The sequence below is a fragment of the Balaenoptera borealis genome (assembly GCF_965194805.1).
Source record: "Balaenoptera borealis genome assembly, chromosome: 2".
Taxonomy (NCBI): Eukaryota; Metazoa; Chordata; class Mammalia; order Artiodactyla; family Balaenopteridae; genus Balaenoptera; species Balaenoptera borealis.
Window position 1 is genome coordinate 52,888,961 of NC_138867.1, and position 18,833 is coordinate 52,907,793.

The following is an 18,833-nucleotide window of genomic DNA, read 5'->3' on the forward strand; positions in this document are numbered from 1 at the left end:
ATTATTCTAGTGTTCTATGTTAATTCGTGTAGAATCACATAGATTTTGTTTACAGAACTGAGCTATGAAAAAATCAGCACGTGCAGGAAGTTTGATGATTGAAGTCCAGAAATAATTTGTCAGGATGTGAACATACTATGATCACAAGGAGAATCTTAATCTCCTAATGGCTTCCGGGAACAATATAATGATTATCCTAGGGATCCATACCCACAGATTTTAGGTTTTTCCTTTCAGCAATTATTTTCCTGGCCAGCCATGTCTGTGTTTTTCTCCTTTCTCCTTGCATCTCTCCTTGTGTTTTTTCTTCTATTTTTTTGGTCTATTTTAGTTTTGTTTGATTCTTATTTGACTTTTCTGCTCTGTATTTTTCCAGTCCCCCTTTTTGTCCATTCCCTGTCGTGTTTGCTAGGATGTTGAAATGGGAGAGAGAGAATACAGAACTGCAGCTTAGTCAGTGATGCTTCCTCTCAGCACTTTGGCTGAGACTGCAGCAATTACGTGGGGTGGTAGAAAGCGGAAGGAGTATTTGTTGACCGTCGAGGCAGCTCACTCAGCTTTCTTTAATCCACATGATGGAGGAGGCCTGAGGTATAGTAAAATAAGCCTGGTTGGCAAGCATGCCAAGCCACCTACACTGTCCTTTATGTTTCCTTCCTATTACAGGTGTTTGGGTTTTTACATTTTAACTCTCCCTGGTCAAATAGTGAAAGGTGAGTTATATCTGCACCAAAAGAATATGCTATCCATCTGAGATAATGATGGGAGAACAATTCTGTGTTAGTTTTCTAGGGCTATAGTAACAGAGTACCACAAACTGAGTAGCTTAAACAGCAGAAAGTTCTCGTCTCACAGTTCACGAGGCTAGAAGTCCAAGATCAAGGTAAGTCAGTGTTGGTTCCTTCTGAGGGCTGGGAGGAAGAATCTGTTCCTGTCTCTAGCTCCTAGTGGTTTGCTAGCAATCTTGGTGTTTCTTGGCTTGTTGAAGTATCTCTGCCTCCATCTTCACATGTTCTTCTGTGTGAGTGTGTGTCCAAATTTTCCCTTTTTATAAGGACACCAGTCTTACTGAATTAGGGGCCCACTCTACTGTACCAGTATGACCTCACGCTAACTTAACTAATTACATCTGCACCAACCTATTTCCAAATAAGGTCACATTCTGAGATGCTGAGTGTCAGAACTTCAACATATGAATTTGGAGGGTGGGGAGAAGAAAGTTCCACCCATAGCAAATTCCCTTCACCCATCTGCAGTAGAAAACACACTTCAGGTTGTTTGATTCGCCCAGTGGGGATGGAGTTTTGCCCAACACTATCTACATACTTTCTCAACACTTTTGCACAAAGACTTCCCAGCACCCAGTGTTTTATCATTTGCAAGACTGTAGCTCATATTAGGGGTGGGGTTTGTGACCATGGAATAGAATGCTTTCTGTATGAAATGGATGTGTTCACAAAGAATCCCCAATATGGTTAGCACTTTGCTATAACCAGTTTAATTACTGGTGTCTGAAGATGGAGCAAAATCCAACTGCCAAAGAGAATGTTAGGAGGAGTAGGTGCACCTTACAATCCACACGTAGGACGTTCACTTTCTCTGGTCTGCGTGGCCAGAAGTGATTAGGTGGTGGTCCCTCAGTGGTGCTGATTCTGCTGCTTCAGGGCCGTAGCATACTCAGGAGCAAGTGACAAAGGACTGCCTCCCACCAAATTAAAGAAGCGTGCTATTCTTATCAACCAAACTAAACGTGATAGGGAATCTAGATACATGGTCTCCCACTGCCAGTTGAAGTTTAGCCTTTTTATGTTTTGAACAGATCTAATGACTTTCACCTTGTTAGAGCTTTCTAATAGATGTTCCAATTAGAGGGAAAATTAAACCTAAAACAAACTCTAGGAAACTCATCATCACTTTATTATTTATACCATGAAGTACAAGAGAGCAAAGCTGTGTTTCATTCATGTTTGCACCAAGTGCCAAGCTCGTGAGGAAATGTGCATCTTGTTTGTTCATTAAGTTTACTTGGTATTTTTAAATCTATTCTTAAAAGACACTGTGTTATATACTTCAATTTAAAGATCAACTATACTTCCCTGGTGGTGCAGTGGTTAAGAATCTGCCTGCCAATGCAGGGGACATGAGTTCAAGCCCTGTTCCAGGAAGATCCCACATGCCACGGAGCAACTAAGCCCGTGCACCACAGCTACTGAGCCTGCGCACCTAGAGCCTGTGCTCTGCAACAAGAAAAGCCACCACAGTGAGAAGCCTGTGCACCGGAACATAGAGTAGCCCCCATTCGCCGCAACTAGAGAAAGCCCGCGCACGCCAACGAAGACACAACACAGCCAACAAATAAATAAATATTTTTTAAAAACAATAAAATAGAAAATGTTGAAAAAATCAACTGTAGTTCAATAAGAGGAAAAAAAGAAACTGTGTCTTGACACAGACACACACTTTAGTAAAAAAGGAGCAAATACATTAGCTTACATTTTATATTTCTATTACATTTGACTGTTATTTCTTTCTGGTTTGTAACTATAAAACCAATGTTGGTTTTTAAATGAGAGGACTTGAAGAGCACACTTAAGATTGTTTTCTGAGGCATAGGCGTTCCTTATTATAAGAAATTAGTGGGCAGTGTGTATTTTAGAATTACTCAGAAGGTAATCATGTTTGAGGTTATTTGATAAAATATCACCCTAACCTCTGCTTGGTGGCTTTATATTGAATAGTTAAATAACCATTTTCTATTGAGGTCATTTTTTAAAAACCATTCTTTAAACTTTTAGCCCTTGAAAGTTTAGATGTGTCTCATCCAAAAAGATATCTACATAAAGCAAGCTCCAGAGCAGTAACTAAACCACCAGTCAGTTCATTTATTTCCTCTGCTCTAGAAGACATGACTTTTTTTAAAAAGGAAAAATCTCATGAAAAACATTTAATTGCTTGTCTATATACATATTTACACATATGTATATTGCTTGTTCATATACACGTATTTAGATATATTTATAAACAAATACTAAAATTTGTGAAATAGACTCTTGCTAGGATAATGTGTCTAAGCTTTTAAACAGAAGTGTTGATTTAGCAAATAATGTTTCCAATCTAATGGAAAACTCTAGATACAATCAGGTTAACAAAAATTACATTTGCAGGTGTAGATAAACAGTAAACTAATAATCTACAGCAATTTAACTGAGTCCGAGCAAAAGGGGGAAGTGCATGCCAACCCAGAAGTCATCAAACCCCTAGTGTATTATTCAGTCACTAAAAATAAGTATCTTAAAGTCCCCCTCAGTCTTATTCTGTCAGTTAGTAAGTCCTGTAGTATTTCATCTTTTTCAATGTCTATTGTATCTTCCCCTTTTTCCCCCATTTCTGTGGCCGCCCACTTAGTTCAGAAGCATGTCCCCTCAGGCCACCAACTATTGTAGTATCTCCCAGTTGTTCTCCTCACCACCAGTCTCTCACCTCTTCTTTTCAACTTATTCACTAGATCCAGACTAATCCTCCTAACACTCTCCTCTGATCTTGTCACTTCTTTGCTTTAAAACTTCCAAAGATGTCCCATTGCCTAAAGCAGTGTTTCTTCACATGTGTTCCCTGCGTTGCCCGTCTCAGAATCACCTGGGGTGCCCTCGGACCGAAAGAACCAAAATTCTGGGGGATGAGCCCTGAAAATCCAATTTTTTTAACAAGCACCACCCCATCCCCCAGGAGATTCTTGAACTTGCTAAATATGAGGCCTGTCAGCCTGAAGCAGTGATTCTCAACCTGGGCTGCACACTGCAATCACCCAGGAAACTTTAAAACATTGTCGATGTTTGAATTCTATCCCTAGAGTTTCTGATTTAAATGATCTGGGAGGCAGCCTGGGCACTGGGATATTTTTTAAAGCTCCCCAAGTGAGCGTTTGTATAAAAATGGATTACATTTAGCTACACTGAACAAAAAATTCAAAGACACCAGTATTTTATTCTCTCACAGAAAAGAAGCCCTAGAACGGCCAATTCGGAACCGGTGTGCTGGCTCCAGGAAATCGGCATTTCCGTCACCCACTCTTTGTTTATGTCTTCCATCCTCAGTCTGACTTTATGATGTGAGATTACTATAGGAGCTACAGCCATGAGTCCCAGTTCCAGACTGGAAGAAAGGATGAAGGGGGAAAGCCACGCTTCCCAGCTGGGTGTGCTCTTTTTAAGCAGACCCAAACAAAACTTCTTCCAGAACTGCATCATATGGTCACATCTAACTACAAGGGAGACTAGGAAATGTATTCTTTTATCACTGCCACCTTAAATAAAAGGAGGACTTTATTACTAAGGAAAAGAGAGAGAGCAGATACTGGGAAACAACTAACGAACTCTGTCCCCAGCCTGTATTCCCGGACTTAACTTTTACTATTTAACTTGTAAACGCTTTACTTACTCAAACTAGTCTGCTTTTTATTCCTTAAGGGTGTGTAACAGGATGGCCCTAGTCTATGAGTCTACATCTATGGTTTTTATATGAAAAAGCAGATTCTAGCTATTAAAAGAAATAATTTACTCTCCTAAATGTCAAGGTCTTACTTGCAGTCTCATTGCCTGCCATGCTCCTCGCACTGAAATTCAGAGCAGATGGAAGGGTCCCAAAGGGATTAAGAAAATTTTGCTGTTTTTAAATGGACCCATGGAAAAGATTAGAGGTTCAGGAACCACTTGGGAGGACAGGAAGTCAGGCAAGGTGCCTTTGAAAGGGCTTGAGTATAATTTTCACAAAGCAGGATGTGAAATAGGATAGGGGCCTGTAAGGAGGATAAGTAGTGGCACTCAAGAAATCAATTTCTAAAAATCTACCAGAGATTGAGTGGGACTCTTCTTTTAAAAGATAAATTTAAGCTTTCTTTTAAATCAAAGAAAAAAATCCCATCAAGGAGTTAAAATCTGTTATAACAGGAATAAAAGGGAGGGAGGCAGGGTTTTCTGGATATGGGGATAAGATGATCTGTGATCAAGATTATGAGTTTATTAAAAGAAATGGAACTTGAAATTCATTATCTCATGTAAACAATGTTATATCCAGTAGTCAGGACATAAATGGTATTTAATCCATAATTTCCTAAATTATAAACCTATTCAACACATATGACAGTATATTCGATGGGGAAATATATTCATTTCCAACTCTGGAAGTCATCTTCCTTTCTGGGAACCTATTCATAGAGCACCCACCATATGCCACATGCTTTTCTAGGTGCTGGAGACATAGCAGTTCTGAAATAGAGAAGGGCCCTGCATTCATGGTGAGGATAATCAAGAGGTGCTATGGTCTGAAGATTTGTGTCCCCACAAAATGTGTATGTTGAAATCCTAATGCCCAGTGTGATGATACTGGTAGGTGGGCCTTTGGGAGGTACTGAAGCCATGAGGGTGGAGCCCTCATGAATGGGATTAGTGCGCTAATAAAAAAAAGGCTCCAGAAATATCCCTCACCCCTTCCACCATGTGTGGACACAGAAAGAGGACACTAGCTATGAACCAGGGAGAAGGCTCTCACCAAACATGACCACGCTTGTGCCTTGATCTCAGACTTCCTAGCCTCCAAAACTGTGAGAAATAAATTTCTGTTGTTTTTAAGCCACCCAGTCTGTGGTATTTTGTTATAGCAGCCTGAATGGACAAAGACAAAAAGAAACATGCAAAGGATAGAGCATTTCAGAGAGTGATAAAAGCAATGAAGAAAATAAAATTGGATAGTATTATTAAAGAATGATGGATGCAATGTGGTGACATCTGAGAAGGTGGCGTTCTAACTTGATATCTGACTTTGAGAAGGGACAGTCATGTGATCAACTAAGAGAAAAACATTTCAGGCAGAAGGAATAGCAAGTGTAAAGGTCCTAAAATGAAATGACCTTGGCAGGTCTGAAGAAAAGAAAGGAGACTAGATTTTCAGTTTGGAATTGTCTTCAGCTGCAAGTAACATAGACCAGATTTTAGTGACATCCATACATAAAGGTTTATTTTCTCACATAATTATAAACCCAGGGATAGGGGATAGCACACATTGCTTCATGGTTTAAAGATATCAGGCCTGAGATTTCTATAATCAGGCCTTTTCCTCTAGGTCCCAAGATTGCTGCTTCACCTCCAGAAATTCTGTCCATGCTCCCAGCAAGTAGGAAGGACAGATAGCAAAACGCAAAAACATAAGACAATTGTGTCCCTTTTAAAAGAGCTTTCTCAGAAGCCTCACACGGCAACTTCCACGAACATCTTGTTGACCAGGACCGTGTCCTGTGGCTTTCTTGGCTACAAGTTTCAGGATCTGATTTATATATATCTCTCTCCATACTAGCTGTCTAGTGAGGACAAAAATTTCCCAATCTGTAAGCCAAAGTGATGCTTCCTGAGGCCTCGGATAGGGGAACTTCAGCAAGACTGGGCAGACAGGAAGGGTAGGGAGCTTGGATGTGAGAAGTGAGCAAAGGGGTGCTAGAGGGGGAGAAAGTAGTGAGAGGAGATGCCCTAGCATCCACCTCTCCTTCCTGCCCATTTCCTTCTTGGTTTATCGGTCCATCCATTTCTTCATTAAACATTGAACACCTACTATGGGCCAGCCACTGTGCTAGGCTCTGGAAGTATAAAGATAAATACAACACAGCTCCTGCCCTTTGAGGAGCTCATCACCTAGCATCTGTGTAAGACAGACATGTAAACAAATCATTGCAAAACAGTGCGATCACTGCTACAATAGAAATATGTGGATGATATAGGAGAGGCATAAAGGAGGCGGCAATCAGCTCTGCCTGGGTGGGTGTAGCCAGGAAAGACAACTTCATAAAGGACAGGACGCCACTTGGACTGAGCTTTGAGAGCAACGAGCAGTGTACTTTCGCTTTTATTTGTGTAGCCTTGGGCTTCCTGCCATGAGCAAACTTTAAGGGGTGCTATTTGTCTGTCTTGAGCCAAGGGGAAGCAGAAATAGGAGTTTAAATGTGCTGAGAACCAACTGTGTGCTATACCCTTTGCATACATTCCTTCCTGATTAAATGAGTTCATCTGAAATAATATTTACTTAGAACCCAGTGAGATAATGTTTTAAAGGGAGATATGTTGGCTAAGAAATGCATTTACCTACAAGTAACAGAAACTAGCCCCTAGTGGCCTGATCAGAGGCCACTCTGTAGGTAGGTGGGAGCTGGGATTATTTCACAAGTTGGAGCATGTCAGGACAGTGGTCCTAGGGATTCTTGTGGTCCTAGTGACTTGTCCCTTGTGGTTCCAAGATAGTGGCCCCATCCAGAGCCAATAAAACACCAGGGCTGACTCTTGATTCTAGATGAAGCATGCCTCACCTGGAAGCTTTCCAAAGCACCCGTACTGCTAAATATTTTTTAAATTTCCATTTTTTAGTACATTTAGTTCAGAAAGTTGAGGCCTTTGGTCAAGATATTGGGTGGGGCTGGGGTTTGAACACTGGTCTCTCTGTTGCCAGAGTCTTTATTCTTGACACTACACTGGGCTGTTTTGTTTCCCCAGACGGCCCCTTCCTTTCTTGGAGAGGCCCCAGGACTGGCCGACCTGCTTTTCTTCCCTTCCACTGTCACAAAGTATTATTTCCACTCCGAGGCTCTCTCCTTCCCTGGACTCACTTCAGCACGAGGGCCTCTTCAGCCGGCACACAGCTGATTTGAGGGTTTTTAAGGTTTCCTCAGCTAGTAAGGAGAGGAAAACAGGCAGGCAGGAAAAAAATAACACAATTATGGCCTTGCTGAAGCTGCCACTGGAATGTGAATGGATCTCGGCTCTGCATTCTCGGGGCCTCAGCACTTCTCTCCGGGCCCTCAATTTTTCAGACTTCCTCTCTCAGTACTGTGTCTATCTCAAATTGCTCCATCCTTGAGCACCGACTTTCTTGTTTGTTTGCCTACATAAGTCCTAGAAATGTTGGACCCAGGTCAAGGTAGGCTGAATTCTGGGTTTCAAGAACCGACCTGCTTCTTCCCAGCAGAAGACATTTGAGGAGGAGGAGGACACTCCATTACCACAGTGACACTGACCGCCCAGCTCCACTCCAAGACATCAGTGAGCACAGGGGTGAAAAGAGAAATGGAGGGGAGGGTGAGGAGTGGTATCCAGGGCTAGAGGGGCTCAGAGGAGAGAGAGCTTCCCACTGGGTGATGGGAACACTCAAGAAAGTAACACTGAGGCTGGGTGAAAAGATGGGAAGGACTCATCGGTGACAAGAATGGAAAGAGATTTCCAGACCAGTCTCAAAACATCACTTCTTTAAATACCCAAATCTTGTCAATAAACCCACAAGAGGTCCTGCTTTCCCGCAAATGGAGTTTAAAATCATAATACATAGTAATTATCTAAATTGCCCTCTTTGTGGGATTTCTAGTTTTCAGCCAGAATGATGGCTTGTTAGAGCTTCAGGCTCTGAGTTTTAGGCCCTTTTGTTCCCTTAGTGGGTCTAATTTTGAAGCATTCAAATTTGGCTTGGAATTCTTATTTCCATTCTTGCCATCCACTCCCTGAGCTGAGGAATTTTGCGAAGCTGATGGTTTTTTCTCTCTCAGCTTTCATTATCAGTATACAGATAATTTTCGATTTTTTTTTTTTTCTTTTTTAGAGCCTCAATTAGCCATTTTTTTTTAAAGTACATTTTTTTAAATTAATTAATTTATTTATATTTATTTTTGACTGTGTTGGGTCTTCACTTCTGTGTGAGGGCTTTCTCTAGTTGTGGCAAGTGGGGGCCACTCTTCATCGCGGTGCGCGGGCCTCTCACTAACGCGGCCTCTCTTGTTGCGGAGCACAGGCTCCAGACGCGCAGGCTCAGTAGTTGTGGCTCACGGGCCTAGTTGCTCCACGGCATGTGGGATCCTCCCAGACCAGGGCTCGAACCCGTGTCCCCTGCATTGGCAGGCGGATTCTCAACCACTGCGCCACCAGGGAAGCCCAATTTTCGATTTTTTATCTTCATATTCCTATTAGTCCATTACTATGAAAATTCCTATTTGTCTTAGAATTAAAGAATAAACCATTCCCCCTCACCCTCACCAAAATATTTCTGATGTAGGAAAAATTTAGGTAGAAAATAGAAATTAATTCCTAAAATTACCTCTGGTGTATAATCATGTATAATTCATGCTTCTTGAATTATACACGTCAAACATTTGGGGGGGTTTGTGTCATTATTTCTGTTTAAAGGGGAATTATTTGAAAAAAAAAAAAAATCCACTCCTGTCTGTCCTGTTCTGCTGTAAGAAGAAGCAGATGTGGTAAGAAATGAGTATTGGGAAAGTGAGCAAGGATACATCACCTGAAGAGTCTTGTTCTTGTTCTTACTAGCACTTTATTAACTTTTATAAAAATCTATTTGTTTTGGTTTTGTGATAATCCGCATCTGGGTCCTGCTCAAAAATAGTGGCAGATGTAGAAAGACCTTCTCTCTGAGGACCACAGCAGAGTTTTCACTCCCAAATGAGCTATATGAGGCGAATGTAAATGATCAGAATCTGTCTGTGCTTGTGATTTGGGGATGTACAGTTTGGATGAGAACAGCCGTCCTCACCATGGAAGAGAGAAACACGACTGAGAGGTGAGTGGAAAATCTTTCCCAAACTGGGCGTATTAGGATTCTCCAGAGAAACAGCAACAAGCAGGAGTGTGTGAGCAGGGGCTGGGGGCTGTAATATAAAATGAGGAATTGGCTCACACAATTATGTCTGGAGGCGGAGCAGTCCCACGATTTGCCATCTGCAAGCTGGAGACCCAGGAAAGCCAGTGGTGTAATTCACTCAGAGTCCAAAGACCTGAGAACCAGGGGAACCAATGGTGTGAGTCCCAGTCTGAGAGCAGGAGGGGACTGATGTCCTAGCTCAACAATCAGGCAGAGAGAGAGAGAGAATTCAACCTTCTTGCACCGTTTTGTTCTATTTGAGCCTTCAAGGGATTGAATGGTGCCCACCCACACTGGAGAGGACCACCTGCTTTACTTGGTCTGCCAATTGAAATGCTAATCTCTTCCAGAAACGCCCTCACAAACACACCCAGAAACAGTGTTTAAACACATATCTGGGCATCCTGTGGTCCAGTCAAGTTGACACATAAAATTAATCATTACACTGGGTCAGTTGCCTTGACCATAGCAGATGGCTGAAAGCCCCAGAATTCATAATTCTCTGAGAGTAGCTGTGAGGAGATCACCTGTGGACATTTGAGAAGACTTCTCTCTGTGCACAGGGAGAGGGGAGAGTTGAGGTGGCTCCTGTCCGTCAGCACATAGTCAGGAATCAGGACTCAATCAGCCCTCACCTGAGAGTACACAGTGTTTAAAGGAGACAGCTGTATCTTCCAAGCTGGGTGACTTCCATGAACATTTTTTGCCATACACCATGTTCTCTTACTATCTGAAGTTTGAGCTCAAATGGCTGCATCTGTTTGCGTACTGTACCATCATTGAATAATGAGGAAACATGCTCAGATTATTTTAGGCCACAGCATGTACCATAATGCAAAATCACTCAGCAAATGTTCCCTCCAGAAAACAAGCCCTATCAACTATTTTTATATTCATGCATTCAATCTTTTGTTTTCTGAGGAGGAAATATGTTTTAAGCTACCAAGTCTGTTCAGACTCAGAGTAGCTTGAAATTATTCTCGAAATTTTCATATTAGGTTACTGTACAGGCACCATGGTAGACCTGATGTGAAAATGTGAAGCGAGTTAAAATATCTATTTAGGTGTAATCTTTCCAAAAGACATGTCGTCACAGTTCATTTGGGGAAAGTCTTGCTTCATGGTTCACCTTTATAAAGACAATCTCCAACTTCTGAGAAAGAAATGCTGTGGGATGTGAGGGGGGAAGAGGCAGAAAAGGGGAATGATTCAGCTGGAAAAGAGGAAAGAAAATAGGGAAGGAGGAAGTAATTAGTTCTTTGGGAACTATGCTGATTAAGGAGTGGGCACTGCCAGGGGATAAAGGAATGAAGCTAAAGGGGAAAGAAAAGGGAAAATGCAGTTGTAGGATTGGAGGCAGTGTGCAATTCAAGGTCTCCAAACCCAGATCCATCAGGGGCCAGAGAGGCGATGTGAAAAAGTGAAGCGGGTCAGGTGGGGTGCTGGTGGTCTGGGGAGCCCATGCCTGTGGGTCTGAAGCAGGCTGCCACACAAGCTCCACTGATTACTGATTCCCATGCGGAAAGATGGGCCAAATGTGCCATACTTGTGGCTTTTTTTTCTTAAGAGCATCCATGAATTCATGTTTGTGTGTGAAATATGATTTTTAAAAGTTGGCCAACAGAAAAAAGTCTGCCGACTGAAAGTGGCCCTCAGCCATTAGTGTCTACCTCTGTTAATTAGCACGCACTTGCTTGCTCAGAATATTTGCAGATCAGTGGATGTGAAGAATTAGAGAGATGCCAGGATGTCTTACCATTTTCTGTTTATGTTAGTAACTGTATCCCCTTCTTAATTTCTTTGTTGCTTTCCGAATAGCACATTGTGGAGTATTAAAACTTGTCAATACCTGTCACCTCAATAAACAAAAACAAACCCCCCTGCAAAAAAAAAACCCTACCAAATATAGAAAAAAAACAGAGATATATATTTTGGCCTTGAATTGTTAGTTAATGAAGGTTAAAGATATTTAATTAGCCTTAGGAACATGTTAAACATTTTTGGACTTGAACCTAAGAAATTACAATATTTGTACATGTGTCCTGAAGTCAAATTGCTTGAAAGATCCTCTCTTTTGCTAAGACAGTTATTTAAATTATCATATTACACATTACTCTTTCATATCACACAGGACCCATTGATCTTATTAGGATCAAGATCAAGACAAATAGCCTGTCAGACATATAACAGAGTCTGAGTTCTACATGAAAATTAAATATAGGACATACATATTTTACTTTATCTAAATGAGATCCTAAGGGGGGAAAATACTCTCTTAACCTGATTTTGTATTATTTATATGATTTAGTATCTAGTAGGATTTAACTGAAAGAGGATGCGGTATACGAAATAGTGACAAATGTCAATTTGCACAAAAGAGTTTAGGCCATTTCTAGATAGCTATTTCTGAATTCCCAGCAAAGAGTATCATTCTCTGATCAGTTTTCTCTGCTTACGAGTGTGGAACCTACATCAAACATTTCCTTTAACTCAATGTGTCCCTTCCAGACTCAAGATTTAATGTAGCCCAGTGGATCATCCATTCTTCTCTTGCCCTTCCCCCTGCCCACCCCTCCCTCCCTCAAGCAGTTGGAAGAACAATTACTGGGGCTCATAATCCATCCCAGGTGGTCTTATGAAGACTGTTCCCCTGCCTATCATTGCAGGGGTTCTTTGCGCCTACACCTTTAGAGCCAAAGTGGGTGCTGTCTAATATTCTAGTATTTCCTGATTTCTTGGAGCCTTAGAGGCCCCTGAGAGGTGCACTTACCCTTTACTAAATAAACAGAACCCCTGTCATGATGGATATCCACTGCTTTACAGGATGCAAAATGCTTCCACAAATATTAAGTCATTTTTAATCTTTTTTATACTTCTCTGAGCTGGAATTATTATCCCTATTTTATGTATGAGGAAACTGAAGCTCTGAGAGGTGAAGTGACTTGTCTTTGGCCAGAGAGCATGCAAGTGGCAGAGCTGGAATGAGAAGCCGGGTCTCCTGCCTTCGAGTCCATGATCCTGTCCACCGCCCCCCAGGTACCACTCTCCAATCATCCTGTTATTTGTCTCTAAGGAATTTCTGGAGAACCAGAGCTGAGACCATGGAGATTCTTCTCTCTCTTGTAAATGGACATGCATCACCCCCATTTGTAAATATTTCCTTATTTCCCTTCAGCTGGTGTTCGGATATATTATACAGATCTGAGGAATCCAGATCATAGGCAGGACAGCAGGGAGTCCCCAGGGACAAATCCACGATAAGGAAGGAAGAATCTGGCACTTTTCTGTAATTTCTAAGAGAGTAGTATTCTTGATATAGCGTGGTCCCTAAACTCTTTCCAACCCAGGCCCTGGGATAGAACCTGTGGCTTTGAATTGAAAGCTAAATCATTAAATGCTAGAGTTTTGCAGTCCAACTAACTTTGCTTCCAGATGTTTCTCCAAATAAATAGAAGACATAGCAAACAGTCTTTTTCTAACTTTCAATCTCTGACCTGCTGGAATGATGGGTGAGCTTCACTTTCCCCAGCCTCAGGATACAATCAATTTCCAACTCCACTGCAGCCAGAAAGAGGCCATGGCAGTGATGGCCAGTTTTAGTTCGATTGGCGCCTTTGTGGGATAGTTGGGACCTGGGACAACAAAGCCTCAGGCCAGCTTACTATGCCAGTGAGCAACTAATGTGACTGTTTAGACACCTACCAGTATTTTCCAGAAACACAACCCTGGGGTTCCTGGAGTTGCCTCGGGAGGCTGGCTGCAGCCACACAGCTGGCAGAATCAGAGCCTCTGAGATCTCAGGGCTAATTCGAAAGGGCTTTGTAACTGTGAGTACATGAAGACACTCACATATCCCTCAGGCTGCAGCTCCTCGTTTGCCCTCCAGCCCTCCCCCTGTACCAGCTCTAAAGCAAACATTCAAAGCTGTCTAAAATCTGAGCGGTTACAAGAATATGCACTTGTCTTTCAGCTTTCAGGACCAAATGTCCCATGAAAATTGACTAAGAAGTCACCAGAGTAACATACTCGAGTGCTATTAGCTCAAGAAAGAAAAATTAATTGTAGGATGTTTCGCGTTCCCCCTTTAACTTGCGCAAGTGAATGCTGAGAGGATCCCAGAACACCTCTGTGCTCTTGATTCCAGAAGCCCCACAGTGTCAAGCAGTGGTTCTAACTCTGCTGCACATTAGACTTCCTGGAGGAGTTTTTGAAGATACTGATACCTGGATTCCACACCCCAGATCAATTACATCAGAATGTCTCAGCGTGAGGTCTGGACAGAATATTTTTTAAAATTTCTGCAAGGTTGAGAACCACTGGTGTAGAGGAATGAGGCCCAGACTGGTAGTCAGTTTAGAATTTCAGCCAAGCTTTCAACTGAGTAATTTTGATCAATCCCTTCCCTACTCTGAGCTGTAGTTTTCATATCATTTCTAAGTTTCCTTCAAGCTGCAAAAACGTGTGTCTGTACATTACAGAATCACTTGTCATGGTCAAAAATGAGGAATGATCTAAATATCCAATAGAGGATTAATTAAATGAAAAACAATACACCCAGGTGCTGGAATACTGTGCAAACACTGAAAATGACAGTAAGTGGAAAAAGCAGATTATAAAACAGTTTTACAGTATGACCCCATTTTTGAAAAAAGAAATGAAAATTATACAGCTAGATATAATTGCAAAGATATGCACCAAAATCTTTACAGTTTTTCCTTTCTGGATAAATGATTTTCATTTTCTTTTTTATATACCTGTGTTTTCTAAATATTCCATATTAAACATTAAGGGGGAAAATCAACTCACATGTCAAGCCCTGAATATCTGTTTTGAACACAGCTGTAGAAAATCTCAAAAATAATTATATTTGTCTATGTGGAATTCTAGCTCTTCTATTTATTGGGCAGATATATGCAAAAACCTGATGGCTTTGCTTGTCCTCTACGTTACCTTCAAAACTGTACTAGCTTTAGACGCATTCGTTTTCCTGATTTGGAACTACTGATCTAGAGAAAAAAAAATGGGAGAAAGAATTTCTCCTGCAGTATTTGTTCTGGGTCCTGGCGGGGCTGCCCCCATTTCACTGGAGAGAATAATTAGAGAGGAAGCAGGATCGAGAAAGTCGGGAGGACAGAGAGCCAGGAAGCTTTTGATCTGTTCTTCTTCCCTAGAGCATCCTGTCATATTTTTTGCCTGTGTGTCGGCGGTTATGAAGATAAAATGAGAGACATCAGAGCAAGGACTTAGCACACCTTTCTGTACACAATTGCTCACCTAAACTTCCATTCATTCACGCATGCCTCTGTGAAGGGAATAACTTAGCTACTTACCAAGAGTGTGACCTCACAGCGTCCTCATGCCCTGCAAGCCTCAGGTTCCACCCCTGAAAAAGTAAGAGTAATAATAGCACCAACCTCACTGGGTTCCTGTGAAAATTAAATGATGTGATGTAGGTAAAGCACTTAAGCAAAACATCAAACACCTCATAAGTGCCAGCTATTATTATTATTATTACACCTTTTTCCAGTATTCCTTAACCAAAAACACCTTTCGGTACGACTTTCGTTGTAATCCAGAAAAAGAGAATTGTACAAGCTTACAGCTTTAACAATTTGGGAGGGAAATGATAAAAATAGTTTGGAAGATTATATTTTGATTAGAAAAATGTATTTTTCCTACCATTTCAGTACTAAAAAAAGAGTATTATTTCAAGTGCTCAAGAATAATCCCTCTGTGGTTTGACATCAAGAATAGAATATTTCATTTCAGAAAAAATGCCTTAGAGAAATAATGAGCCACCGATAAAGGCAGTTACACTAGAAAATGACTTTGGGTTTAAGGCAAGTCTTTTTCTTTTATAAAAGTGGTTAGGCCTTTAGAAATGTTTTCAAAACAACACACTACATGCATATAATATAATGAGTGCATCTTGGCTTTTTGTTGTCAGACTCGAAGTTCAAGAGGACTACGAGGGGAATGGGGGAAAAGAAACTCTGACGTTGATGGTTGCAATTCACAAGCTTTATTAACATAAACAGGATCTGAGCACAACATAGACCAGAGGTTCCCAAATTTGTGTTGCCCACTAGAATCACCTGGGAAGCTTCAAAAAATATTAGGGCTTGGGTCCCACCCTCAGAGGTTCTGATTTAAGGGTAGGGGGCATGGCCTGGGCTCCAGAATTTATTAAATATCCCCAGGTGATTCAGATGCGTAGACAAGTTTGAGAACCACTGGCACAGACAAAGGATCCACCAAGCAAACATGGCTCCCAGACGTCTCCCTTCCTTTTTCCTCAAGGGGATGTTCCCAGGCTGTGGCAATGGAGGGCAGCCCCACATGGGACCCTCTTTCCTTCCCCCTCTTTTTCCTGCCCTCTGCTGGAAGAGTTATATCAACTGCCCGTAAACAATTTATGTTACATCATCTAAGACCAATGACCAGACTTCAGACTGTAATCCTTGCTGGGCCAGCATCATGCCACCTCCCTTTCTCTGCCTCAGTTTTCACAGTCTTCCTTTAGCTGTGCCTGCATCACATGACCAGAAAGCTTCCATTTATGTCCCACTTAAGAGCCTCCATGGGCAGGCCTTTAATTCTATACTAAATGACATCAATAAACTGGGAAAACATGTTTCAATCACAAATTTTAGGTAGAAGCCAAAGTTCAAATGGTAGCTTTGAAGGATCTGGTGATCAATAGGTAAACAAGCTATGGTTTGAGCTCTGCTCTGTCTGTCTGTCTGTAGGGGAGTGACATAAGTTGGGTCAAATATAAACTCAGCTGTTGAATTGAGAAGGAAGGAAGTCGTCTACTCATATTTTCAACAGAGTTTAAGTTTTAGTGCTTACATTGGAAGTAATAATATAAGGTACTTTTTTAAACAAGAATTTGAAGCCATAAGTATTTCACCTTTCAGGCTATACCCAAAGAAGAAACTAGGAAATACATAACAGATGTGGACCATGGACAAGATGAGATTCTATAGAAGAGACTGGTTGGCCTGGAGTGATAAAATAGCTTTAAGATTTAAAACTGCTTTAATGATAAAAATAATCTCCTATTGTCCTTAGAACATACCTGTGTGATATTTTTACTCTTGTGCTATAAGTGAGGAAATGGAGGCTCATAGAGATTAAGTGTCTTGCCCAAGGTCACGTAGTCAATAAATGGTAAGGTCAGTACTTGAACTCATGACCTCTTGATTCAAGGGCCACTAGATGTTCCCCTGTGCCACCACTGGAAGAACATAAATAATGTCTGAATGACATTTGCTAATTTATAATTTTTTGCTTTCCTCTCCATTTTTAAATAACTGCCAGGAACTGTTTTGTTATTGATCAGTAATTGTAATATCAATTTGGGTTTTCGTTGCAAGTAAGGGCAGCTTGCTCTAGATATCTTAAGCAAATAGGATATTTTGGAAGGTTATGTGGGGATCATACAATCCAATGGGGGAGTGTGAGGGAGGGCTTGGAAAATAGACATGAACCAAGGAGACTCTACAAGCTGCATAGCAGCAACAGGCTGGCCAGGGTGTTGCCCTGGCCAGTGCCACTGATACACATCGCTGCCCCAGCTGAGTCCTAACCACCCTTTCCTCGCGGGTCACACATGCAGCTTCAGAGCCCTGGTAAGATTGCCCAGCTGGTCATGTGCAACATCCTGGCTGCAGGGAGTAAGGAGAGGATGGCTGACCTCCTTTCAGCTTCCATAATGGGAAGCAGGACACTGTGACCCCTCAGTACCACTGATAATGGGGAATGTCCCAACAGGAAGAAGGGTCGAAGGCTGGACGGCCCAAGAAAGGACAAATGTCTTCTGCAAAACAATGGTTTAAAAGATATATCTGCATTTTTCTATTTTCCTGCAGTGTTAGGAAAAAAAACCTCACAAGAGAGGTTTCTAAGGAAAATTACAAGCTACTACAAAAAGAAAAATATCTATATTCATTCTTTTTTTTTTTAAACATCTTTATTGGAGTATAATTGCTTTACAATGGTGTGTTAGTTTCTGCTTTATAACAAAGTGAATCAGTTATACATATACATATGTTCCCATATCTCTTCCCTCTTGCGTCTCCCTCCCACCCTCCCTATCCCACCCATCTAGGCGGTCACAAAGCACGGAGCTGATCTACCTGTGCTATGCGGCTGCTTCCCGCTAGCTATCTATTTTACATTTGGTAGTGTATATATGTCCATGCCACTCTCTCACCCTGTCACATCTTACCCTTCCCCCTCCCCATATCCTCAAGTCCATTCTCTAGTATGTCTGTGTCTTTATTCCCGTCTTGCCACTAGGTTCTTCATGACCTTTTTTTTTTATATATTCATTCTTCTAATTTGAAAAGTCTGTGGTTCATGCCTCAGAGTCATTGGAGACATCAATTTGCATAACAAGAAGAAAATAAAACTCCGCACTTGGGGAGTTCGTTATCTCCCAAGTTCGTAGGTGTGTGAGGGTCACACTCTCCTGAGGGTTCTAATCCAGCTCCAGTGCATGAAAAGTCACCCCACACAACTGGGTCATGCCTGCCCCAAGCCAGACACCCCACACAACTGGGTCATGCCTGCCCCAAGCCAGACTCTGGAAACGCCCTCCCTGTTTGTTCATTTATTCTTCCTATAGTCATCATGCAATTCTCTGTGTGCTAGGCACTGAGGCTTCCAGTACTTCGTTCTGGGATTTCAAAGTTAAAAATTCATAGATCCTCACAAACAGTATCTTGTTTGTTCATGTGTGTGGGGGGCTTGTCCTTGCATGTATGAATTTGAGTCCTCCGGTCTTAAGTATGCTGCGATGTAAGAATTAGAGATAATCTCATTTTTCAAACCACGTAGTGGACATAGGTGATTTAGAGAACCCCGTAGTGATAACACTGGAGTGTTAGAGAGACTAATATGTTTAAACGGTGTTAAAAATGTTCATCATCTTGGAAATTCACCTCCTGTTCTATCTTCTAGTTTCCTACTTGCTAGGTTTTTCCCCCTTTTCTGCTATGTGCATACACGCACAACTAAAGTGTAAAAATTCCTTACTGGTAAGTGCTGTTTTTAGAGAGAATCTTAGGTCTTGAAAGATTTTGTTCCATAAAATTTTTTGACATGCTTACTGCCTTTCAGAAAAATTCAAAGGAGGGACCTCACCA

The 18,833-nt window shown here is 41.5% G+C and overlaps 1 protein-coding gene and 1 long non-coding RNA gene across 4 annotated transcripts in view; one reads left to right on the forward strand and one right to left on the reverse strand.

Moving 5' to 3' along the window:
• Positions 1 to 17,773, reverse strand: part of LOC309624754 — a 134,047-nt gene extending 116,274 nt beyond the window's left edge. Inside the window, exon 1 of the long non-coding RNA XR_014242113.1 lies at positions 15,012 to 17,773. This is a non-coding gene — a long non-coding RNA (uncharacterized lncRNA). The remainder of the gene's footprint in view (positions 1 to 15,011) is intronic.
• The window catches only part of RGS7BP (regulator of G protein signaling 7 binding protein), a 140,050-nt gene that overhangs the window by 22,553 nt on the left and 98,664 nt on the right, over positions 1 to 18,833 (forward strand). The window lies entirely within an intron of this gene.